Source organism: Uloborus diversus, chromosome 9 (assembly GCF_026930045.1).
Source record: "Uloborus diversus isolate 005 chromosome 9, Udiv.v.3.1, whole genome shotgun sequence".
NCBI lineage: Eukaryota > Metazoa > Arthropoda > Arachnida > Araneae > Uloboridae > Uloborus > Uloborus diversus.
This window is the reverse complement of record NC_072739.1, coordinates 64,156,683-64,173,896: the sequence shown is the minus strand read 5'-3', so window position 1 is coordinate 64,173,896 and position 17,214 is coordinate 64,156,683. Positions and strand designations below refer to the sequence as shown.

General features: G+C 32.4%; 1 protein-coding gene across 1 annotated transcript in view; it reads left to right on the top strand.

Moving 5' to 3' along the window:
• The first annotated feature begins 15,224 nt into the window (after nt 1-15,224).
• LOC129230665 (glucose transporter type 1-like) overlaps nt 15,225-17,214 on the top strand; it is a 290,489-nt gene continuing 288,499 nt past the window's right edge. Inside the window, exon 1 of the mRNA XM_054865080.1 lies at nt 15,225-15,241. The gene's annotated coding sequence lies outside the window, so the exon portion shown is untranslated. The remainder of the gene's footprint in view (nt 15,242-17,214) is intronic.

Here is a 17,214-nt window from a genome sequence, read left to right as displayed (position 1 = left end):
TTCATTCATTAGTTAATTCATTTACATATCTTCATTTATTAATTCCCTTATTTATTCATTCTTTCACTTATTCTCTTATTTATTCACTCTTACGTTTCTTTTCATATATTAATTAGTTTGTTCATTCGTTCATTGCTCAATTGGGAATTTATTTATTCTTTTATTTGCTCAATCATTTGATGAAAAATAATTTCAATAAATATAGAGTGAAAAAAATGCTACTTAAAAAAAAATGGTTAATTCACTGCCAAAAGAAGAAAAATGCTTCAATACAAGTATTACTATAAAATACATTATTATTTTTTTATATGCTGTAATTTTGGAAACAAATTCCTATTTCGTCATTTTGAAAAAAATAAGTTGCCTTAACAATTTTACTTTTCCCCGCATTTCCCTGCATCCACCCATTCTTTTGAGTCAGCAAAAAAATATCAGTTACTTTTTGAGGTACAAGGACACTGTGGTGTCCACATGAGTTTTTTTTTCTTCCAATTCAATTTTTAAATACTTTTCCCCATCAAGTGAGGAACGTAGAACACAGAGAATACAGAAAACATAAAAAAAAGATAAAAATTAAATAATATTGACTTTTTGTTTCTTGCCTTTTTTCACTATCCTGCTGTGAAAACTGTTCGATTAAGTAAAAAGCAAGTTGTATAATATTTTTTATTAAGTTGCAAAATACCAGTTATGACCTCGACACCCCGCACCACCCGCGTCAGTTTCAAATCAAATATTCAGAAAAATCATTATTTTCTTGAACAGAGATAAAAGTTTTATCATATTTGGAAAAATCAAAGTTATTTTGTAATGCGGAAAGCCGATCTTCAAGTTCAACTCTAAAATCTAATTTCCAGACTTCACTCAAGTTATTTCGCTCCATTTTTCAATCGTAATGTTCTTCCGACATTGTAGAACCTCATAAACGTACAATCCACACAGAGAAAACAATTAGAAAGTAATAATTAAAAATTATTCAGCAAACTTTCAATCATCTTTGCACAACCATTGATTAATATCATCCAAGATTTTATGAAACCCCGCGAAGTTTCTTGTGTGTGAGTAGGGCACTTTAAACAGGGATCGCAACTATAAAATGAGATCAGTTGATGCGATTTTGATGCCTCATTAACAGAAAGGTTGGCGCTTTGTAATGAATATCACTCTCAATAGACTCCGAGCGGCGGCTATTGCGAAAGCGAGTCTGAATTTGGTTATTGGATTTCAGCATAAGTTTAATGGAGTAGTGAATTTTCTGATGGGGTTCTGATGAAATAGACGCGGCTACTTGACAGTGATATTGACAGGGATGAAAGGGCTTTAAATTTCTGGAAATGGCGTGGATTTTATAATTTAGCCTTGACTTCGGCAAATGTTTTTCCGATTCAGTAATGGCGTTCTCGACTCCATTTGGAAAATGCGTTTTGGATCGTTTACTTGAAGTAGAAAATAAATGCATTTGTTTAGTGAAAATGAGTACCGTTCTGAGTACTCGGTTGCATACTGAGTGACCCAAATACTCGGCACTCGGTGAAAATTTAAAAATGTACTTAGCCAATTCCAAGCAGTTGCAAAAATTAAATACTTATGGACATAGTCCAACAAATACCGGGCCCTAGGTCGCCCGGGCTTCTAAGAAAAAAGCCTTGGCAACTGTTTCTTTTTTTCAGAAAAATAATCTTTTCTAAGCTATGTTCACTGAATTTGCTTTTTAAGCTTTGAGAAATAATTTGTCTGGCACTTAATAAGTTTTCCTGTCACCCAAAAATTTAGTTATTTGTCCGTCTCTGCTTATAAGTATGAATGGGAAAAAAAATTGTTTTTGGTGAAAAAAAAACATATGAAATCCTATTCTACTGGTCGATTCATAAAGTATGAATAATATTTACAAAATTTAAGAAAGCCCCTACATGTAAACTTTAGCTAAGCAGTTGTCGTTTCTACCATTACCTTTATTGATATTTTTAAATATAATAAAATGCAACATACTTTGTATGCTCTATGCTGTATGTGTTGCTGAGAAGAGGGGGGGGGGGGGGAGAAATCTATAAAGTCATTGTTTCAAAATAATTTTATAATCTTTGAAAGCTACTTTCCTTTCTTTTTCCTTTGCAACAAAAAAAAGGGATGTAAAGTTAGAGAATATAAAACTTATACATTCTTCAAACGTTTTTACTAAAAACTAAAATCATTTATGACGAGTAAATTTCTACTCTTAGAAGGAGCATTTTGTTTTTCTTCGAGACTGATTCAGTTTCATCTGATGAAGTTTCATCTAGGAAACTTAATTTTAGAAGTAAGGACTGCTAGCTTTGTCAGGAGCATGGAATAAGAAAAAAAAAATAATCTGCAATAAAGATAGCAAACTTCACTGCAATGCCACAATCTGTTGTAAGGTAGCTGTTAGCATAGGACAAGATCAATAAACTTCAATCGAATTATAACATCTTTCGAGCACCGGATTTTAACCTTGCGATTTCAAGTGATTCGTTCGGAAGATGTCATATTTGAATAATTATTGATTTTTGATTGCTTTTACGAATTGATTCAGCTATCGTGTGATTAGATTAAATAATATACATAATTGAAATATTTTGATTGATTTTATGCAATGTTATGCTTTGAAATGAAAATTAATTTCAACACTAAAATGATTTTGATAGTTAAAAAAAAAATGTGTGCCGTAAAGACACACGATAGAAAAAAAAACTTATATTTTTCTTTCTTACTTTCTTTCTTTTTTTTTACATTCTGAACTGTTTCATTACGACACGTTTTTCTTCTTTCTGCGCCTGTCTTGCTAAATGAATTATGCGCCAGAAAAAAACTCTACCTTCAAAAAATCTACTCCTGAGTTTCTTTCATTGCCCCAAATCCACAAATATATGCTTCCTCAAATTTTAGCCTCAAAATTAATTTGTTGAATTTATTGACAAAATTGACTTACAAACGCATTCATTTCATTACTTTTTGACAACAATTAAAAAACAACTACGTCACTTGCGATACACAAACTGAATGCGGATCAGAATTTCAATGTTATTAATCTACAAAATTTTTGTTATTAATCTAAACAGATGGTTCCTCTTATACTGACTGTAATAGAGGAGGTGCAAGCATTTCCACCATTTATCCCTCAGGAAATAACCGCAAGCTTAAATATCCACTGCCAAAATCGTCTCAAACTTGACAAGCGAATTTATTGCTTTTTAAGAAACTCTTTCTTATTGTCGCTCTTCCCCTATTTCTAAAGACCTACCAGAAGAAATTTTGATTTTTTTCCGACTCAAAATCAGCACTTGAAGCCATAACGGTGTGACAAGATTGACGCAAGAAATTAATTTTCCTCTCAACTCACTCAAGATAACTTGCGTTTTCCAGTGGATCCTCGGAATTAAAAAAAAAAAAAATGAGTGTGCAAATGCCCTTGCAAAGGAAGCACGTGACCAAGATCAACCTCTGATAGCCACCTTCACAAACGTGAATGCTGTTGCTAGGCGAGGGATCTAAAATCAGCAACGATCCCCTACCTTCCCAGCCCAAGAAACCTCTCCTCTACAATATCTAGGCTACGTACTGGATACTTCAAGGGCGTGAAGATTTTACCAAATAATATTGAATTCCATCCCATCTGCAATCACTGTCCCCATTCACAACTAACCCCAGATCATGTTTTGAATTGCCAGGCCATTATTCGCTCTTTCTAACTTGGAGCACCACCAATTGAAATCCTCTACAACCATCTAGCTCCAGAATTAGCAGATCTTGTCATCAAGACTTTTGGAGGCATCTAAACCTTTCGCACTCTGCACTTCAGTTGACACGACATCAACAACATCAAAATTTCAAATGCCCTCGCATAAAAAGTTTCACTTAAAAAAATAATCAACCCCACGAAATGCTTAGCAATCGAATAACGAAAGATGATTAAACTAATGATTATGAAAGTTATTAATTCTGTCCGCATGCTTTATTATGGATGATCCGACTATTATACCATTTTAAATAGTTATTGGAAAACGGTTGATCGACTGCAAAAATCATTTGAAAAATCCTCTTGATGATCCATCCATTGAAATAATCACAATGTAATCGATCCTTCAAATAAATCACTAGATTTCTGATCATTGGGTTATTGAAATAACTGTATATCTGATCTTTCGGTTATGTTAACTCTCTCTCTCTTTCGTTTATGCCCATCACTGATAATTCGTAACTTGAATCTCACCTCAGTTTTACCATTGACAGAATATTATTCAAGTGATCTCCAGGTACTTTACCGATACGCATTTGTATTCCACCATTTTCCCAAAAAAGAAAAGAACGAGAAAGGGAAATAAAAATACTCGCCAAGAGTAAGCGTCCCGTCATTTGTCTTTGAAACAAAACATTGCGGAGCAAACGATCCGTTCACATGTCACGTGCACGGAACTTAAATAAGGCCATCGTGAGTAGAATGCTATCGCTCTCCGCTGTTCTGGAATATTAGAGTATGACTCTCACAAACTGTTCGAAAAGCCGTGACGCTTCGCAATTCTATAATACGTTCCTTTTTTTTTCAAACCACTAACATTTTTGATAAACTTAATTTAAGGCAAAACTTTCAAAGAAATTGGCCTAACTGTTGGGATTCTGAGGCACAGAAAACACTTGCTTGGCGTATGAAGATGAAAATAGTGAAGGAAAAGATCTGCCTCAAAAATAACGAGCACGATTGCAAAACTACAACCTATTGCAAGGTAGCTCTTTATGTTGAAAATGATCGATTGGCTTTAATCGAATCATACCAATATTCAATATCATTTTAACGCTGAATTTTAATCTTGCGATTTCAAGTGATTGTTTCGAATGATTTTATAATCGAATTATTGGTTCTGGAGTATCTGTTTCCAAGTAATAGGGTTATCGTGATATTCAATTACATCATTTATAACTGAATCCTCGGTGATTCCGTTAAATGTTCGTTTATTGAATAAACATTGCTCAAGCGATTTTGATATTTGAAAAAAAAAAAAAAAAATATACCCGGCGAAATGTTGAGTAAATGTACTCTTAATAGAAGGAAGAAGAAACGCCGATAGGATATACTTCTTAGTCGCAGCTTCTTGAGAAAGCCTGTAGACTATTTTTTAGTTGAGGCCGAGAAAAATCTAAAATTTTTAAACAAAAATCTTAAATTTCAGCAAATGAAGATGTGCACCGTTTTTTCCGAGATATAAACTAGCACGTATTGGGATATAACGCAGCTAGCACGTAACAATTAAAATCTTATTTTTAAGCATTTTTCGGTAACCATCTAGATTTTACGATTAATCAAGTGTAGGTTTACCTTGCAGACTATTATTTTAGTTTTAATCTGCGTTGCAGGCTTTTGAAACAATTTCTCCCACTAGGATTTTAATTACGCGATAAATTTATGAGAGCTTTGATTTTATACATTTTTGCTTGTTGCTTTGTAAAATACGTGATTTATAATTCCATACGGTACTGTATTTTAAAGTTTAAATACGGTTTAACTTTTTATACGGTGTCATTAAATCCAGGTTTGAGAAACAGATTGTTTTCAAGCCTACGTGACATGCTGAAAATCAAAAGTTACTCTGCTGTTCTGTGGAGTAAATAGATTTGGCAGGTTAATCCTCGTTTCCTCCACACAAACAATACTCATCTGTCCATTCTTTCATGGGAAGGTAAAAGGCAGTATCTGCAAAAATGAGTTTTTGAGTTATTTGGAGAAACGCGTTTTGAATTCCATACTAACAATAGGGAAACGTTGGCGCTTAACCTCTTTTCTGGCTTTACTTTCAGCGGAAACTGAAAGAGCAAGGTTCTTTATCTTTTCTTTACTAATAATAAAGTTGAAAGTCTGTGACTCTTGATCTTTGGATGTCTTACGCGCATAGCCGTTCGGCCGATTTGAATGAAATTTGGCACACAATTAGTTCGTTGCATATGGGTGATCACCTCCAAACGAGTTTTTGAAAATTCGATTTTGTTCTTTTTCTATTCCAATTGTAAGCTACCATTGCTGGACTTTATTCCTCTGCAGCAATACCGAGCGTACAACATAACATGGACGAGTAAATTTCCATAACATGAACGAGAAAGTTACCATAACATAGACGAGTGAATTAACATTGCATATTGGCAAGAAATTCATCCTTCATTATTTGAAAAAAAAAAAAAAAAACAGGCGAGACAAATGACCTTTTAATTTTCTACTACGGGCAAAGCCGTGCGGGTACTAGTGCACAATAAAGCTAAAGTACAGAACTGCTGATACCGCCTTCTATCTTACCACAGGAGTATTCATTATTATTTTGAGTTTCTTAAAATTTTGAAAACTTTTTAACTTTTTGAAATTTAAAGCTAATTGCATTTTTTGCCTTTGAATAAATAGAAAAGCATTGTAGTTATTCTTTAACTACTTCGTCACTCGTAACAAAACTAGTTAAAAGAAGATAACGATATTTTAATAAGATAACGACTCCTACGAACAAAAGGTATTTTTGATTTCGTAATATCTACGCGGAACTTTCTGAGATAATAATCTAAATGACAGCTTTAGATTAGACAGGTATTCAGTATGTGACCTAAAATATCAGAAGCAAAATGACATACTTTTATTGCTGATACATCTTATTGCGTGATTACAATTTTCACTGAAGTTAATAGTTTGTAAAAAGAGATTTGAGTAAATATTTCTGTAAAATTTATAATAAGGTTTTGTAAAGAAAAATATAGAAATGAAAATGAAGAAAGATTTAAATCCAGACTTCAATTCATCTCCAGTTGTGATTGTCCGATATCAATCTATGGATGATACTTTCGTTAATACTGCTGCAACAATTCATATTTCTTTTGAAAATAGCAGCAAAAGCAAAGAAGATTCCTTAAAGGTTGCATTTGCAAGTAGTGATAGAAAATCCAATGTTCCTAGCGCAGTTGCTAATTCTGCTAAGAAAGGCAAAGTAAGCTGCTTTTATTTTATTTTTCTTCTTTAAACCTTGATTTTAATTTTGAGTGTGAAAGAGTGACAACATTTTTGAGTGACAATATCATTGTTGCGCAAAAAGTGGGTATGACTCATTCACTAGCTATGAACTTCGTGAAAATAACTTTGTTTTGAAAATGTTAGTCGGATTTATGTCTGTTATTTCAAATACTAGCGTCTATTTACTTTATTTATTTTGCTTTAATGCATAATTAAAAATTTTGCGAGACATTTATTTCGGATATTATGTAGGTTTTGTTTTATCGAATACTAGAAGAATGGGGTGGTTTCCTTCAGTCAAAAGTACTATTTTAGTCATTGAAATGGATAGAATGAGCAAAAAAAAAATAACATGTACCCAGAAAATACTTTTATTTTCCCAACAGTTTTTTTTAATTATTTTTTTTTATTTCCTATTTTTCAAACAAGGCGTGGTCTTTATGACGTCACAAATGATGCACTTTGCCACATCTTTCTATTACCTTTCCACGTTATGATAATCAAGCAGTAAATTAAAATTGCTCTCTACGCTTGCTACCAACCATATATTTGCCAATACATGTGAGTAAAGATGCGAATTAAATATTTTGCACTGTGAATGGCAACATTGAATGGCATTTCATGATTTGTGATGTCATCGGCAGAAGCCGTAAACAATAAAAGCGCTCCGATTTAAGTAATTTTTTAAAAATATTAAACGTTAACAAATTTATCGAAAAATGGTCAGAGCCTATGTTTTTAAGCATGCTCTTTCAGAAAAAAAAAAATACTTTTAAAATTTTGGAAACGACCCCATTATAGTGGTAAAATATCAGTTTTCTTTGAATAAAAATTATAAAAGGAAAAATTGATTTGTTTTTAAAACAGCAAATATAAACCGCTTGACAAAAAATTAAGTTAAAATCTGCTACAAAACCGTAACAATTTCTTCTATATAAATATTTTTGAACTTTAATAAAGTTAAATGTAACTGCTAAAGTATTTTGTGACGTCTATTTTTATAGTTATGAAATGTAGTTTATAAAACGAAACTTATTTTAAAAGAGGTAAAACTCATTTTTTGTGTTTATAAGTCTATGTATGTATGTTTGTTCCTATGTGGCGTTGATAAATCTTACTATCAAAAATCAGCGCTGTTTCGGTTGCATTTCAGAAGTTAGAGGCTAATGTTCCCTTTTATGTACAAAAACATTATAAATGCTTCAGGTTCTTAAAATGATATGTTCTAAGAGACATTTTTGAGTTTCTGCTCTGTTTCAGCACCAGTAAATGTATTTGCAGTTTTTTTTTTCTCAAAAGGGTCAAAATGACACCTGCCCGCAATTTTAGTAGTAACCTTTTATTTTGGGTTTAAAAGAATTACAATTTTTTTGAAAACTTTTTATTATTACACAACACGATTATTTAGGAAAAATCAAGGAAGGATTAAGCTTTTTATAAAAATACAGAGGAGTAGTTACCAAAAAAAAAAAAAAAAAAATTATTGTTGTCAAAATGACCCCTCCCGTAATTCTAGTGCTAAGCCTCAAAATCACCACTTGCGCACCTAGGTACAACTGATATCGCACAGAGTTTGTCCAAGGCGTTCGTTCTTCGCTTTCAACTTTGGGACATTCGAATACAGCTGGGTGGTTAGGTCAGTGAAATTTCTGATCATATTTCATTTTAGTTTTAAAGCCTGATTAGTTTATTCATTGAACGTATACGAAAACTTTCATTCTACGTCTCTGATTTTATTTTTAGAGCAACAAAGGCATTTAACTACAGGAAAGAACATTCTAAAATTTTCAAACACCATAAAGTTCATCTGTCAGTATACTCAGAAAGAAATGAACTTAATTTTTTATACATACGAACTGAAAAAAAAAAGCTTTTCCAGTTCTGTCTTGATTCGCTTATCAACTACCTAGCTTATCTCTCGTCTGTGTTATCAAAAGCATCTTACAGACGAATATGATAATGTGCTATTTTTCGGGGAATTTCTGTCTTTCTACTGACAATGCAATTTCTTCAAATACCTTTATTTGTTTTATTTTCACATTTTCTGTACGAATTCTTTATTTTTTTTTTAAATTTGGGTAGTAAAATTGTGGGAGTATTCGCTTTTTAGTCTTTTTTAAAAACCAATTAATAGTATTTTGATGTATTTGCAGTTTAATCACAGTCATCTGTAACTTTGATCCATGTGAGTTGGACAAAGTTAAGCATATTTTGAACACTAGCATTTGTTGAACTTTGTGGTAAGTTATTCGCACTTTGCATTGGTCGGTACTTTCGTTCTGGAGTCAAGGCTATCTTTAAATGTGTCAAAAAGTTAATGGGATGGTTTCCTTCAGTCAAAAGTACTACTTTTAGTCATTAAAATGGATAGAATGAGCAAAATAATAATAATAATAATAATAACATAGATCAAGAAAATACTTTTATTTTCCCAACAGTTTTTTTTAATTGATTTTTTAAAATGTCCGATTTTTCAAATAAGGCGTGGTCTTGATGACGTCACAAATGATGCATTTTTTCGCATCTTTCTTCTACGTTTCCACGTTATGATAATCAAGCAGCGAATTAAAATTGCGCTCTACGCTTGCTATCAACCATATCGTTGCCAATATGCGTGAGTAAAGATGCGAATTAAATATTTTGCACTGTGAATGGCAACATTGAATGGCATTTCATCATTTGTGATGTCACACGACAGAAGTGTAAACAATGAAAGCGCACCGATTTAAGTAATTTTTTAAAAATATTAAACTTAAATAAATTATTTTAAAAATGGTCAGATCCTATGTTTTTAAGCATGCTCTTTCAGAAAAAAAATACTTTTAAAATTTTGGAAACGACCCCATTATGAATACTAGCATATGTTAACTTGGTGAGAAGTTATTCACACTTGACGTTCGTCGGCACTTTCGTTTTCAAGTCAAGATAATCGTTGTGTTGGTCGAAACGTTAATTATATACACTAGCATTTGTTGAAATTGGTGAAAAGTTATTCACACTTGGCATTCGTCGATTCTTTTGTCCTTGAGTCAAGACCATTTTTGAGTTGGTCAAAAAGTTTATTATGAACAGTAGCATTTGTTGAACTTCGTGGTAAGTTATTGACATTTGAAATTCGCCGGTTATTTCGTTTTCGAGTCAAGTCTATCGTTGAGTTGGTCCTGAAGTTGACGATAAACATTAGCACTTGTTGAACTTGTTGGTAAGTTATTCACACTAGCCATTAATGGGTCCTTTTGTTCACGAGTCAAGGGTCTCATTGAATTGGTCATAAAGTTAATTGTGAACACTAGTATTTTTTGAACTTGGGGGAAATTTATTCACACTTACCATTAATTGGTACGTTTGTTCTCGAGTCAAGATTATCTAGCATGTCAAAAAGTTTAACGTGGACTTGGTGGGAAGTTATTCACACTTGGCATTCGTCGCTACTTTTGTTCTAGAGTCAAAACTATCTTTGATTTGGTCAAAAAGTCAATTATGAACTCTAGCATGAACTTTGTTATCTTATGTTATCTTATGTTGAACTTTGTGGTACGTCATTCATATTTGTCATTCGACGGTACTTTCGTTCACGAGTCTAGGTTATCGTTGAGTTGGTCAAAAAGGTAATTATGAACACTAACATTGTGCGATTAATTCACGCTTGGCATCAATCACTCTTTTCGTTCTCGAGTCGAGATTTTTGATGAGTTTGTCAAAACTTTTATCGTGAACTTGGTGGGAAGTTATTTACACTTGGCATTTGTCGGTGCTTTCATTCTTGAGCCAAAACAGTAAATTACTCAGGAACTTTATTCTTTGATGCAGGTTCACTTTAATGTTTTAAATATTCAACAAACGTTAGTTAAGTACATTAAGACAATTTTATTAAAAATGTAAGATGTCAGATAAAATGCTTTCTAGTTTGCGGAATAAAGGATTAACAGATTCGTGAGAAATAAAGGCTCAAAAAACGAAGACAAAGGTGCTTCCAACTGAAAATTTTTATGTTCTCGCTTTTACACGAAATCTTTATAATTCAATTTTCCGAAGCATCGATTATCGACGTTCTTTTTCATACCAGTAACGTTCTTCCTCTTCACCGCACCTCATTCCTTATAGCTACTTAAAAATAAATTCCTCTCCAGCTAGAAGCACACTTTTATTTAAGTTGATAAAATGTCTTCGGTAGACTATTGAGTTTTATAACTCTCGGTACAAAAAGAAAGACCCTTTGCAAGCTGAAAATAGCTCCCGGAAAATGCACATCCAGCAAACTTGAATTTATGCGGTTTGGGAGGAATCTTTATGGATATTTATACTCTACCAAAGAGCAATAAATAAAACTTGTTCCTTTCTGGTGCGCCTATTTTATTAAATGTTCTCCAGCGATAAACGGATTGGAAGAAAGTTAGAATTAGAGATTGTCAGGATTTCTTGGAAAAGAATTAACTTCGAATAATAAGCAGAATTCAATGCAATAGAAATATTGTGCAATGCACATGCATTCTAAATTGTATTCAACTATTCAATACTGATTTCTTTGGCGTTTGCATAAGCACATAAGTGTCGCACCTTCTCTTGTTACTGAAAAACTGAATGTCCTGTTCCTGAAAAATGCAGTTTTCAGTTCAATAGCAGGGGGTTTGAGGGGGTATTTTTCTCTTTGGGGGGGGGGAGGAGGCTCGCTCTTGGAATATTTTCCTGGTATTTGGGGGAGGGAGGGAGAGTGCGCCCTTGCTTTTTTTTGGGGGGGGGGGGGATAGGCACCCCTGTAGAAACTTTGTGCATACATTATTGTCCAAGCATTCAATTCAACTACTTAGTACAGATTTCTTACGTTTGCATCATAATTTATTTTAAACATCTTTTCCTGGAACTGAAAAATGCAATGTCTTGCAATTGTAAGATGTGCGAAATTCAATGCAAAAAATATCATTGGCGCAAGGTGCATAGGGTTACTTTTAAAGTCCAAAAACTGATAAATGTCAACATTATCAGGTGAATATCAACATTCACATGATGTTTGCTCATGCGCGAGCTTGCCACTCGGCCATAGTCAGTCAGTTGATGAACGGACGCCTCAGAGAGAAGGCATTTCAGACGTGGCATTGATATGTTTCCCATTTAAATGTAAATTAGTATATATAAATTTGTGTTGTGAAGTTTATTAAAAGCTCAATCGCAAAATTTTATTGATTAAGTTCATCAACCAAATATTACAGTCCTCTAAAATATAATCGGAACAGATAGCAGCTAAAGATCGGATATTTCCGGTGAGCCAACGGTGACAGTCAACATTCTCCTACTCCGTCTTTCATGGTAGCACAGGCATTGTCAAAGAATTGTATTCAACTAACTCAAAATATATTTATTTTACATCAGACTTTTTAATTTTATTACTTTTTTCTGTTCCTGAAAAATGTTAGGTCTTGTTACTATAAAATGCGCAGAATGTCAATAACAAGACATTAGAATAATTGCATTAGGTGTATACATTGTCTAAGTACGAATACTGTGTTCAACTACTTAAAGGGTTCGGGACGCATTTTGAAAAATAAATTATTTTTAGGAGTTTTGAAATTCTTTGCACTGACTCATCATCTATTTAATTAAAAAAATCATAACGTAAATATTAAGAAAAAAAAATATTTAAATTTATTTTTTTTTAATGGGGTTGCTTTAAAGCTCTAAATCTCAAAATATTCTTGGTCAATTTTCAAATTCTTTTCAAAAAATTATGCCCAAAAACCTAAGCTTTAATTTTTTTCGGAGATTTAAAAAATTTTGAGTTAATAAAAAACAGAAAATATTTAAAGAAAAACTTCGAAAAATTCGAAAATACTTTTTAAAAAAATTTAAAAAATCATATTTTTTGAAGTAAACATTTTTTTTTTTTCAAATTTGCCGAAAAAAAGTAAAGTAATCTCTTTGAAAAAGAGATTAATTTCATTACTTTATCTTTATCAGTTCTTTTAAGAGTTTGAATGCAAAAAATCAGGAAAATTGCATCATGGAAAAAAACGCGTTTAAAGTATCAAAGTTAAATGTAATATTAGTTAAATGCATGCAAAAAATAATAATTATATCTTTCGTTCTAATTAAGACAGAAACAAAAGTCAAATGTCCTTTTAAGCAGAAAAAACGAAAAAAAAATTTTCTATGATGAAAAAAAATTGTGAAATTTGACAATTTTTGTGTCCCGGACCACCCGGACCCCAACTCAGATTTTATCCATTACATCTAAAAATTTACTTTTAGTATCTTCTCCTGGAACTCAAAAATATGCTGAGTTCAATGCAATAAAAACATTGCTCAAAGCCCATACAATTGTCATATTATTGTATTCAAGTGTTTAGAACACAGATTTTATTTCACATTTACATCGGAACGTACTTTTAGTCTTTTCTCCCTTAACCGACATACGTTTAGTTATCTTACAGACTCGTTAAACAATCAAGATTACTTAATGATTTCACTTTGCGTGCATTTTATTCGCTTTGGGGATTGGCAGATACATATATTATCTTGGATCTTAACAAAAGATCCGAAACCGAAAGATCCATGGACTGAAGTTCCTGTTTTTTGAGCAATCAGGACATTCGTAAACTTCATTTGAAATATGTTTTCATTTTCTTTCTTATCCAGTAAAGCTTTTATCTTAAATGCAACAGTTTTTCAACAGTATATTTCGTTTAATGTTACAATTGTGCACATTTCTTAATTGCGAAGCTTTTTTTTTATATGAATGCTTTATATACGTATTATGGCATAACTTTTGAAACATTACAATTCAATTGTGTTCTTTTTCGTATTACTTAGTATGACTAAAAAATTGGAAAAAAATGGATTGAATTTGTACAAAATTGTAGCTTTTAAAAGCTCGGAGTGAACAACTATATAGCATAGAAGTTCTAAAAAAAAAGGAAGAAGAAAATTTAAAAAAAAAAGGAAAAAAGAAAATCAAAACATGGCTAAGGTGAAAATTTTAATTTGTTTGAAACAAATTCTTTTTTTTTTCTGAGCAATCACGATTGCTTATTGCTTTCATTTAACTGTTTTGATGTGCTATCATTTTATTTTCCCGCCAGCACCCTCTGCAGCATCACCGTCGACCGGCTCCTCACAGTGCTGCTCCTATAGCAAAAACCGTCTCCAGGTTGCATCTATATCCTACACACACACACACGCATACATACACAACTACACACACGCACACACACAGACACACACAGACACACACAAACACACACATACACACACAAACACACACATACACACACAAACACATACACACACAAACACATACACACACCTACACACACATACACAAACACACACAAACACATACACACACCTACACACATACACAAACACATACACACATACACACACATACACACAACTACACACACATTCATGCCTGCACACAGACTCAAACACATATGCCTACACACACATACACATACCCCCTACACAAAAACACACATACCCCCCACACACAAACACACACGCCTACATACACACACACACACTCGTGATTGCGAAAAACATAATTTGAATTCGAGATGACAAAATTCAATTTTTTTTTTTTTTTTTTAAAATTTCTCATGTTTTTAATTCAAAAATGCTGTAGTGTAGTCTTTCAAGTAAAAGACATCACGTTACGATTTCTCGAGTTAGACATTTTGCATGATTTTATTAAAGGTATTCAATTCTTTGTTTCACTCGTTTCAGCACTATGATTCAAGATGCAAATGAATAATACAAAATTTGCACGGAATTAAAGATTTTTGTTATCCATAATTTCCACTTTTCTATCCGTTCTAAGTAATTCCACTTGATATTAATCCCTGCCCCATTTATGTTTCACACAGACTATCAAATTTACCACAAAACAAGCAACCAAAAAAACAATTCCCCTGAAACAGAGAAAAAAAGTCGGCGAAAATTAACCTTGACATGTAACTTTTAGATTTGCCACATCAAGCGTAAAATGACTTTTTAAGAACCACAGACGATTTTTATACTGCACAAAACGGGATTAATATCTTGTTAATCGCTATCGAAATAACCTCCATACAAGAAACCGGATATGCGTTCGAAGGCTGCAAATGGCGTTGTAATACTGACCTAATACCGGCCCATGTGGCTTACTTTTTATTCTTTCGATTGAAAGAGAAAGTTTCGCATTAAGTTAGTTTCGGAATTAACGCCATGAAGACGAGGCCGAGATCTGACAGCGCTTATGCGAAAGTGAAAGGGGTAAGTGAGCAATCAGTTTTTAAAGTGGCTAATTCATACAGTATGATGGGATTTTAATTACCCGACATATAAGAGAGCGCAGAGCGTTGAATAACTTGAAACGTCGGATTAAAACTAGAAGGATAAAAAAAAATTGAAATATTCCAACATTTCTATTTGCAAGAAGCAATTTTGATGAATTTTAATAATACTAAAATTTTGAAACTATCAAATTTTTAATTGAATGTATTGTGCACGTTGAGTAACCGAAAACTTCAGATAAAATTTGAAGATTAAAACAAAAAACTTTAATTTTAATTATTTTATATCCAATAAACTATTTTGATGATTTTTTATTTATCGTATTTTCAACTGTATTCCTAATGAGCTCTGTGGAATATCTGAAAATCTCAAATAAAATTGGAAGGTTAAAGAAAAAAATATCATACATCCCAACTATTTTATTTGCAAGAAACCATCTGATAATTAAAAAAAAATTACCTAAAATATTTATGCTGTCGGGTTTTCAACTGTATTTCTTATGAGCGAGTAGAATGTCGGAAAATCTCTATAGTATAAAATGAAGTCTCCAAAAAACATCTGTTTGTTTTGCAAAATTCGAGAATTACCCCGTCGATTTCGCTGAAATTTTCACAGTATCTTTCTTTCAGTACCGGAAGGGTTCGTAGACCAGTTCGAAAAAAAATCCGACGAATAATTCTTTTTTTATTCCAATTTAGGTCCCGTTTTTACATAAATACCCGAATATGGGGGGAGAAAAAATACTTGCACATATATTAATATTACATATCGTTGGAAAGGATAGATTTTACGTGTTCTACGCAATTTTTTTTCAATGCTCTACCTTAGCTACGGCGGAAGTTATTTGCTTTTTCAGCTCGATTTACTTTAGGCTTAGCTGAAATTTAGGCACTACTTTCTTCATTAAATCTATGAATAAAAAGTGAAGGAATTGTCCCACAGTTTTCTTTTTGATATCATTGGAAAAAGCGACATTTTTTATTCCAGATCTATCTCGACCTATGGTCAAAAAATTAAACTTCTATCTCGAAAGGAAAAAAAGTTACAAGCCTTTTTAAATCAGTTTCAAAAAATCTCATTTCCATTCAAATTATTAACCATTTTCTTTCTTATTTTCATTATTATATTATTTTATTTTGTGTCTCTATGGTTACGCTTTTTAAATCCATCTTTCTCGATTAATTTCTTAAAAGTATTTTAATAGCTGTCGTCATTGTTTGGGAGGGAAATTTGGCATGATGTTTTTTCTTTTTTATTTATATATTTAAACCTGTTTGTTGAACATGCGTCACTTGACGCAATTTTTATTTTCAAGGTGGACCAGGCAAAGCCGGGCAACGCAGCTAGTCTCTGATAAAAAAAGGAAGTTAAAAAAAAAAAAAAAAACATGTATCCCAATGGGGTTGTTTTCGAAATTTTAAAAGTTTTTTTCCCCTCAGAAAGAGCATGCTTAAAAACATAGGATTTAAAATTTTTTTAATTATTTGACAAAGTTTAATAGTTTTTAACAATTATTTTAATCGGTGCGCGCAGATTGAAATTCATTTTTTACGCTTCTGCACATGACATCACAAGTGATGAAATGCCATTCACTGATGTCATTAGCGCACAGCGTAAATTATCATAACTTAGAAACGCGGTTGACAGCAAAAGGTAAACATTTTGCGTGGCAATGGAGTAGCGCGCCAAAGTACATCACTTATGAAGTCACAAGAACCATGCTTTATTTCCAAAATCGGACAAAAAATTAAGCAAAAATGTTTTTGTTTGTATACTTATCCAAACAAAATCGGGCTTTTCTGAAATTATGTGCAAAGTTTAATTCGGCCCAACAGAAAAAAAAATACGAAGAGCTTTACATAGTATGTAAATATTTATAAAAAGTTGCCCTGTCAAAATCGAATCAATGGTTGTGAAGTTTTAAGCAATTGAATTCTTTCTTTTTTTCTCTT